Below are 10,726 nucleotides of genomic sequence, written 5' to 3'. Positions count from 1 at the left end.
AAGGGAAGACTGAATAGAAGTATCTGGCCCAACAATCAGAAAAATCGCGATGCGGTCGGAGGCTGGACACCTTGGGCTTCCAGCGATGGGTCTGTCATGTTTATGTATCAGCGGACATTGTCTCCCGGCGCTGTCTGTTTTGCGCTTAGGAGGAATTTGCCAAGAGTTGGGAGTGTTGGAGTGGCTGTGGTTACCAGGGGAACTCTGCTTGCCTTTATCCAGCATGGCAGGGCATATAGAAAGCCGACAAGCATAAATCCTATTAAGAAAAGCACAGGGTTACGCACCATTGATGCAGTGAACATCACAGAATTTACTACTAGAATATATACTTGGTGCAAAAAAAAAAAAAAAAATCGCATACCTTCCTTGGCGTTGTCTATTCATTAGGTTTGGGAATCGTGTTGTTGATTTTTCTAATCTGGAGCAGAGTGAGGATGACAAAACACGGGGAGATTACTAGGGAGAGGGGAGAAAGCCAGCCTTTGATTTTCCATTGGTAACTGCAATAACAAAGGGCTACCTCAGAAATGTTGTAAAAATAGCAGATGCGAAATACCCAGCCCGAGGCAGGGTGTAAATTAGGCACTCCTCTTGGAATTAAAGATTTGGTTTAACAAAGCTCTTTTGTAGGATTGCAGCCTCCTGGGCTCCCGGTGCAAACCGGAGCCCTGGCCATGTGCTCAGAAAGCTCCTCACGGGGCGTCTTCTCTGTGGCTCCCCCAAATCAATCCTGCCCCTGCTCTTGTGAGATGGTGGCCTCATTTATGGGGCCAGAGTCTGCGCATTTTATATCCACACCTGCATATGCTCTGCCCTTGATCAATGAGGCCAGTATCTTTGTGTGTGTGAACTTAAATTATTAAGGGTATATTTGGGGACAGTAATCAGACAGCCAAGAAACAAACAAAATCCATGTCAAGCTGGGTACCGAGGCTTCTTGGGTGGAGGAACAAAGCTGTGTCGTGGGGAAAGTCAGTGCTGGGGCAGAAGGATGCAAAATAGATGTTCTGTTGGTGGTTGTGAGTTTATGGACAAGGAGATCGGTCCTCTATTATGCAGCATGATAAATAAGAAATGTCCCTCCCCCACCAGCACCAACCTGAACAGTGCTGGCCTGGATTTATTTCCCTCCCTACGTCTCATGGTGCAGATGAATTGCTCATTAAGCTCAAATGCACTGGTTTTCCTGTTACCTCTTGTCAACACCACAACATGCAGAAAAGCTGTTTTTGAAAGAGAAGGGGAAAGGCATAAGGAACTTTGAATCTTTTGTATGTGTGTGTGTCTGAAGGTGGGGTATCTACACAATTCTGCTTTGGTTTATTTTCAGAATCAAGATTCCAGTGGTTTTTTTTTTTTTTTTTAAGGCTGGCAAATATATCACAAAATATCCAATATCTTAAAAATTGTTTTGTGTAATTTACAGAAATTAACCTTTTCTCATTCTCGAAGAAGAAAGTGATACAGCTTCATAAATGGTTTTACAAGGTGGGAACGCCTTGCATTATTTTCCTTGTAATTTCTCATAAAAATATTTAAAATAAGGCATTGTAAATATACACACTGTCAGAGCATTTTTACAAATATTCCTGTTGTTGATGTTGCTTTTAAATACCAAGTTTTTTCCAGTGTGAAGAATATCTCTGGGTTTGTACTATGGTAGGTGGCATTAACTTGCTTACAGTGACAAAAAAAAAATGGACTCAAAAAAAAGAATCATCCATAGCCATCAACCTTTACTTTATTAAACAGAAAACCAGTCATCGCCCAGCACTCTGCAGTGAACCGTCAATTGGTTCCCTAGGAGATGACTGATGTTAACCTCTTCGCTGCTGTAGGAACTGAACACATTCTCTGAGCAGCATCGCAGGGCCCACAGCCCGCCTGCAGTTCATTAATCTGTGCCCGAGAGCGTCAGTTTCCAAAAGGCTTTTGGTCTGTAAAAAGGGTCAAAGATCAGGCTAGATCTAGATGTAAATTCCACTCCTCCTGGGCTTTCTGGGTACCTTGTGTCACTATGTTTTTATTACTCAATGTTGCATATACAGGAACGCATCTTTAATTAACAACGGGTAGGATTGGATAGCTCTTTACTCTCTAGTCTTATTAAAGAAACTGATGTCTGCTGACTACCACAATGTATACGACCAGATTGTATTTCCAGAATTGGATTTCAGAAATGAAATATTGCATTCTTTTTCCTGTACATTGTTATTAAAAATGCCACTTTGAAAAAATATGATTTGCATTCTAACTATACATTCATTCAGTTCAGTTCAGTTCACTCGGTCGTGTCTGACTCTCTGTGACCCCATGGACTGCAGCACGCCAGGCTTCCCTGTCCATCACCAGCTCCTGGAGCTTGCTCAAACTCATGTCCATTGAGCTGGTGATGCCATTCAAATATCTCATCCTCTTATATATATATAATTGTTACATACATACATACATAACAATTATTATATATATATATGTATATAAAATTATCCTATCATAGAATTTCTTTATGTGCTTAGCCTACAGTTCTCATCAGATATCCGTTCAGAGTTATCTGTTGGGGAACGCCATTGCAGAGCATCAGTCCAGGAGTGAGAAGACCACATTTTTGTCCTGGCTCCATATTTGCTAAATGACCTTGACTAAGTCATAGCTTCTGAAGTCTCAGTCCCTGCAGATTAAGAAAGAGAGGCCCCACTGAAGTATATGATAGTGATTATGAGCTTCAAACTCATGCAAACATAGGTCATTATTTCCATAATTTTATGTCAGCTTTGCAAGATATTAAAAGATATATATCTTGATATTAATCAGTAGAATTGCCAATCTTCAAAAAGTACAAATAGCACTATTTAGTTGGTTTTACTGTTGACCAGTTTACTTCTGGTTACTTACTTCTAAATGGCCCCTTCACAATCAAAGAAGCATTCCTTACTGACCACACTTCACTGAAGTAATTTGTAAATGTTAGTGTTCTATGTGGCAGATGATTTCCCTTGTCTAAGGAAGGAAACAGATTATTCAGGGAGTGACACCTTAAGATCTAAACATAATTTTTATATTTCACCACCTGACTTATGGAACTCTAGCTTTTTTTTCCCCCCTCTTGTTATTGTTTTAATAGATGTGTGTGATTATTTTGACAAAATTTTGTAATCTTATAGGATACTCCCAGTCTGCAAAGCTATTCATTCAGCCTGAAATAGCAGTTGGAGACTGAAAAATGTCATGAACCAGAGACCCATAACAAAGGAAGATATTTATTCCAGAAAAGGATCTGTGATAAGATGCACACCATGGGTGTCATCTTAAATGTATTTAAATTAAATTTTGTTCTTGGTTCTAATTCCTAAGCTTTAGAAGAAAGTTCTGTTCTGGAACATTTTCTACTAGACAAAGCCATGAAGCCATGGAAGTATTCAGTCTAAAGAATTAGGCCAGGTGAAATGACTATTCTCTTTTGAAAAGCATACAAAGACTACATTACAAAGGCGCCGGCTGACTTGAAGTCATGATTTTATTCTTTTGCAGATTTCTATTGGAAAGAGCCTGCAGTTAACATGTGCGCGCGCACGTGTGTGTGTACAGGAAAATGCAGGTGTGTATATGCACACACACACACACACACACACACACACACACACGTACGTGCACACAGTAAGAGCAGCAGGCTAACAGAATTCTAGAACAAGAAAACTTGCTTGGAAGTTGGAATCGATTTTCCACATTGAATTCTACCGTATTTATGTATTTCCATAGAGAGGGCAGCATATTTTAATTTCCCCTTTCACCCTGTGTTCAAGCAGTAAGCTTTTCCTAAACATGCCCAAAGCAGGTACCGTGTTTCTGGGTGAAAGCCTTACCCATCCCTGTGACTGTGAGCAGGAGACAGAAATGTTGGCAAGCTGACTCTCTTACCTAAACAATACCTAAGCTGATGAACCAAGGCCATCAAGGAAAAGCTTTGCTGGTCACGTATTGCCCATGCTTTGAACTTACCAATCCCTTAGATATTTCAGAGATTTATTCATGAAAGGCAATCCTGGATTTGAGTTCAGAATGGACAAGGAGGGCTGCTGACTCAAGGGGCTGCAGAGACTCTGGGGGCCACTGCTAGGCAACAGCCCATCCTCAGCCCAGCAAACAGACAGACCACAAAATGAATGACCTCATCTACAAATCAGCTATTTGATATGCAGATTGGACCACAGGCCTCTTCAAAAACACAGCCCTTCTCAGGCAGCAGGTGCAGCAAAGAAGTGAGTGGCCTTCCGTCGTTTCAAAAGCTGGGCTGCCTCACTCTCTCCCTCTGGCCCTTAACAATTTCTGAAGCTCTATTATCTTCATTTTTTATTTAGACGGTCCATTTACAGAATCAGGGTTCATCCTCCACTCTCGGTTCAGAGGCCTAACCTTAAACCCAAACATGAAGCAGGATTTAGAAGCCACAGGAACAATTGAAGGAAGGATAACATCACCCAGGCTCCTCTTCACAGATAAGAGAACAAAACAAAAACCCTGGTGAGTCCAGACACAGCGCATTTCTATACGCTCCCCCATACCTCACGTTTCTAATGACACATGTCTCCTTGAAAATAATTACCGATGCCTATAGCAGAAATGGAGGCTGCTTTTCCATTTGTGCTGGATGAAGCCCTGTAAGTTGAGGATGGAATGAAAATATCCACCTCCATTCTTTATGAATAGTTTTCTTTTGTGGCCACAATTGTCTTCAGCACAGTGGTGTGGACGCCTCCAATCAGAATTATGGCTCACTGGGTCATGGGAGAAAAGCGTTTTTTAGCCAACAAGTAAAAAAATAAACAGTTCTTTCCCTCACCCACCCCCTCCTCCTCAGACTTTACACCAGTGGTGAGCTCCTGGCTATGCTTCATACGGCCGTAAAGTGCGATGTAATATAATTTATATTGTCTGTGGTTGCAGGTTATATCCTGAAAGTCATAAACTATTACCGTTTTATGGCTCTGCTGCAGCTATTAACTAAATGAAAGAGTTATTCATTTGAAATCTGGAATTCGTGCAGTGCCCAGGCTTAAATTCATCAAGATCCACTAGTGTAAAATATGCGGAAATTTTAAAGATAAAAGATTGTACACAGTGAGGCTGGGGGTGGGGAAGGGAGTGTGCAGAGCACCTTGCAGAACTAGAATTTTATCACACATGGAGGATTTGTATAATTTCTACCTGCACACTTATTTCTAGAGAATCCCATGTTCTTGAGTTGAAACACAATAGCTGGTTTGGATTGGTTTGTGCACATGTTGGGGTTTGAATTGGTTTGTGTACCTGTTGGGGTTTGGATTAGTCTGTGCACTTGTGAATCAAGCAAAAGGATTATGTACTTATTTTGAGATATTTCACACATACTGGAGATACCTGTATGTGTTTAGATATAGATGCAGAGAGAGATACAAAGAGGTAAAATAATGAATAATAGCTTTGGAATAAAAATTTGCACTGCTTTGTTGTGATGCAATTATTTTCTTTTTAATTGCTTCTAAATTTATTTTCAGGGTCCATGATTTCATCTTTCTTTTTTAAAATTAAATACAAACCAGTCACACAAAATATAGCCATTCCACTGACTCTGGGGAAACCAGCACACAAGCAGTTTTCACTCAACACATTGACATCAGATCTATTTAAAAATATTTCTTATTTTGGAGGTATCTTTGCATCAAGATTCGAGTCATAGTGTCAACCACAATTTGGTGGCTTTTCTTTAACAAACAAACAAGATTGGAGCTTGGAAAGAGGATTGAATGGAAAGTAAGATCCTGTGGATGTTCAAAGGAACAAAAAGATGCACAGGAGTGAGCATCAACCCAAGAAGTGGTGAAAGTGTTGCTTGAAACCCTACCCACATAAGGTTCTGGGAGGTTGTTTTCAGATGATGACCATTATCCTTTGTTACCAACTGAATGATTCTGCCTCCCACCCACTCAGATGTTGAAGCCCAGCCTTCAGTGTGGTTTATTCAGAGATGGGGACTCTAAGAAAGTAGAAACAGCTAAGTGTGGCCTTAGGATGGGGCCCTGATCTGACGGGATTAGTGCCCTTGTAGGAAGGAACACCTGGGACCTCACTCCCTCTCTCTCCACAGGCACACAGGCAAGCACAAGCCCAGAAGGTATCCATCTGCAAGCAGGAATCACACCTGCTGGACCTTCATCTTGGACTCCCAGCCACCAGAATTCTGAGAAAATACATTTCTGCTGCTTAAGACCCCCCCAGTCTGTGATGTTTCACCATGGCAACTCTAGAAGACGAATACATCCTATCATATGGAAACATTTTTTTCTAGCATCTGAAAAACAAAATTTTAAAATTTTTGTGTGGAATACAACATGAGAACACATCTGAGTAGTGCAAAAATCAACAAATAAACTAAAACAAAATTGTGCTTTGTAGGTTTTTTTTTAAAGGCAAAATTCTGAACTGTTCTTGTCATATAGGTATTACTCTAAGTGCCTGAAAGCCACTTAGAAACAATGCTAACACTGGCATGTGCCCTATTTACTCTCCCTATTAAGGCATCATTTTAAGATCATGGTGGTATAAAAGAGTAGTGTCTTGGGTCACAAGAACCTGCTTTTTGTTGAGCTAAAAAATATAAAAATAACTAGAGGCATGAAGGCAAAGACTTTGAGTAGCACTGAACGCATGTAGATAGATTCCCTGGTGGCTCAGATGGTAAAGAATCTGCCTGCAGTGCAGGAGACCTGAGTTCGATCTTTGGGTTTGGAAGATCCCTTGGAGGAGGAAGTAGCAACCCATGCCAGTATTCTTGCCTGCAGAATCCCAGGGATAGAGGAGTCTGGTGGGCTACAGTCCATGGGGTTGCAAAGAGTTGAACACCACTGAGCAACTTTCATTTTATTTAATCTCACCTGCAGTAACTCAGAAATAAGCACTGCTGGTCCCATTTTATAGGTGAAGAAGTTTGAGGATTAGTGAGAGAAAATAATCCACCCAAAATTATCAATAAAGTTGGAGGATCTAGGATCCACAGCCAAGACTTCCTGAAATCAGCATCTCACTACCAGGCTGTTAGCTGGTCCAGGTGTGCAGATGAAGGATGACTCAGCACTTCAAGAACTGAGTGGGTCCAGAGAGGAGCAAAAACACAGAGGAAGACAGAGGACATTCTGTGAGAGAAAAAAAGAAGTGAACAGAGATGCAGAGTTGGGAAAAGCACAGAGTGTGGACTCCATCACTTTGGTTGAATCATTTAAAAAAATTTAAAAAAGGAGAGATTTAACCCCAGATCATGAAGGTCCCAGTGACCAGGTCACAGAATCTATTCACCAAAGACTGGTGAGTCATTAGAATCTTTTAGAAACAGAAATCCCTGGAAGAAGTATTATAACTTGCACTGATAAAAACAAATTACTTTCCTCAAGGCGACAGAGCACATGACTTATAGAATGATGCTTAAGAAAAACAGAAGGAGGGGGCAGGCTGGATAGCTTGTACTTTTGTTGTACCTTCTATTTGGCTTGACATCCAGTGAGCAGCGACGGGCCACGTGAGGAGCTAAGTCACGGTCCACCTGTCTGTTGCTCTTGTGTTTCTGAAACCTCTTGAGTATGCTCCCTGCATGCTCCAGGGGCAGGCAGGGGCTTCTCAAGACAGAGGCTCTGTACACTGAGACCCGCCATGATGTGTGCCAAGTCACACGATAGGTGCGCACTGCAGAGCACCATAAGGGAGTAACTGAGAATTTGGGAAATTGGAGCAGGTGCAGAGTGCTGGGCACACTAACAGACTTGCTCTGTTTTCAGAAATGGGACTTCAGCCTTAGAAACCTCAGGTCAGTGCTCTGAGGGCAGCGAGGGTGAAGAAATGAAGGATCAGCTCTCCGTGGACAGTGAGGACACAACTAACTTCTTTCCAAGCCAAAATGGTGCTTTCTTTGACCAGGAAAGCTGAGCACCGAAGAATTGATGCTTTTGAGCTGTGCTGCTGGAGAAGACTCTTGAGAGTGCTTTGGACTGCAAGGAGATCCAACCAGTCCATCCTAAAGGAAATTAGTCCTGAATATTCATTGGAAGGACTGATGCTGAAGCTGAAATTCCAATACTTTGGCCACCTGATGCGAAGAAGAACTGACTCATTGGAAAAGACCCTGATTCTGGGAAAGACTGAAGGCAGGAGAAGAAGGGGATGGCAGGGGATGAGATGGTTGGATGGCACCACCAACTCAATGGACATGAGTTTGAGTAAGCTCTGGGAGTTGGTGATGGACAGGGAGGCCTGGCGTGCTGCAGTCTACGGGGTCACAAAGAGTCGGACATGACTGAGCAACTGAACTGAACTTGACCACACAGTGCCAAAGAATGGATGTCAATGAGTTCTAACCTGCAAGTCAGTGCACAGTTAACACAAAATTATATCTCCCCATACATGTTTTATTTGAAATATAATACGTTCTTGAGCCCAGGACCAAAATATTTGGGAGAATGATGTCTATTTAAATAAAGTCATTGTCCTGGTTAAAACAAGTGAAAGTAAAGCACATCCCTATATTCACGCACAACAGCAGAGAATATGAAAATGAAAAGTGAGACGGTGAGCTGAACAAAAAGAATGTGTGAACCGACATTCTAGGAGGATCTCACGTCCTTTTTGCAGAAAAGACAGGTGCAGGTTCTTATTACACAGGTATGAGGCGTCCTATGTGCCAGGCACAGCCCTCACTTAACTCCTGGTGGAGCTTATGCTGAAACTAAAGTGAAAGATACCTCAATGTGCAAGCATTCAATGGAGTGCTGTGTGCTAAACAGCAACATCTCAGAGGATGGGTCTCATTTCTAAAACTGGCCAAGCCAGCTCCAAACTAGTTCCTGCCAAAATGCCTGCATGTTCACTGTGAGTTTTCTGGATCTACATCTACATTTCTTCTTTCTCATTTATCTAGGAGGATGAGAGAAATCTTTCTATACTTTCCCTAAGCTTAAATTATTTATTCAAATGTTTTCAAATTTGGCATCACCCCAAAGCATATCTTTTTTTTGCCAATAATCTTCTATTTCTGCCCCCCTCCCTCCAAGTCCCATGTGTATTTTAAGCAAATTTTCACCCATATGGTTCTCATTCCTGGGCTCTTAATTCATCTATATGCTGTTCTATTTATTATTCAACTATTCAATATCTTTTTCTTTAAGTTTCTATTAAGGTTTGTATGCTTATTTGGGAATGGGGTTTTATATTAAGGTCTGTACACCCTTGTTTGTTTCCAAAAAGGAAACCTTACTTAGACGTGGTGGAAAATGTGATGTATTAATGCGTTTGAACATCTCTCCATTTACAATCGACTCACGATACTAAGATCAACAGGACAGGTGATATGCAGCATCTCATTAGGTCCTCCCAGAGAGCTGTGAAAAAGGTCACTGCCCTCACTTTCAGGAGGACCCACAGGACAGAGCTTACCTGAGGCATGAGGCCATTCACAGGAGGATTCACAATTTAGACTACTCTGCCTCCCAAACTTGCAGGCTGCCCATTTACCCCACTACCTGGTACCACATCTAATTTAGAAGTAAGGCAAACATTTTTAAATGTAAGTTTGTTTATAGTCCAAATAAAATGTGCTACATTTTCTCTTTGAGAAGATTCCAGGAAAAATCTTTGCTCCTTTATGGGAAACCTCTATTTTTCAATACCCTGGTTGGAAAGTCAGTTCCAGCATCTCCTTGGTCCTTTTTCTCAGGAGACTCTCAGGTCCTCAACAAAGGACCACCCATCATTTGATGCCTGGTACAGTGGCTTCCCTGGTGGCTCAGATGGTAAAGCGTTTGCCGGCAATGCAGGAGAGCTGGGATCGATGGCTGGGTTGGGAAGATCCCCTGGAGAAGAAAATGGCAACCCACTCCAGTACTCTTGCCTGGAAAATTTCATGGACGGAGGAGCCTGGTAGGCTACAGTCCATGGGGTCGCAAAGAGTCAGATACAACTGAGAGACTTCACTTTCACTTTCAGTGGAATCCTGGAAACCCCCTTGGAGCTGCAGGAAGCTAGGCATACAAATTAGGTCCTCACCTTTCCTGAAATTGTTCTGCCACCTGTTAAAAAAAAAAAACAACAACAACCAACCAACCAAACAACAGAAACCTAAAAGCAGGAGTGATATTAACGAGATGCTCTGTAGAGTCATTGTCATAAAGAGAAGGCATGTTTTAAGCTTTATCCCACACTCCGTGGACAGGTTCTGTGCTGTGTTATCTCAGTGGGTTTATCTGCTAAACAGGCATAATGATACGTGATAAGGATTCCAGTCCGCAATTCCAGTGTGTGGAGGGTATTTCCACACCACCAGGCAAATCTTGGATATGAGCTGGGTGTCTTGACAATGGAGATAGTATCCAACCCCACAGGTTAAGAGCTCCTTCCTACAAGCCTGCCCACCACCCCTCCAATCTCCCGTCAGATGCCAGTTGCAAGTCCAAATAACCACCCACCCTTCCGACCAACTGACCAGAGATGGAAGGTTCCAACAACCCCTCTTCGGGTTCCATTAACTGTTCACAGAACTCAGAGGAACCTTTCACTCACTAGATTAACCGCTTATTATAAGGAACAGCCAGGCAGAAATGATGTAGACTGCAAGCTGTGGGGACAGGGTGTGGTGCTTCCAGGCTCTCTGATCCTGCCACTCTCCCCAAGTCTCCCCTCATTCACCAATGCAGAAGCTCCCCAAGCC

This window comes from Muntiacus reevesi, chromosome 3, assembly GCF_963930625.1.
Source record: "Muntiacus reevesi chromosome 3, mMunRee1.1, whole genome shotgun sequence".
NCBI classification, from domain to species: Eukaryota; Metazoa; Chordata; class Mammalia; order Artiodactyla; family Cervidae; genus Muntiacus; species Muntiacus reevesi.
Note: the sequence above shows the minus strand (reverse complement) of the source record.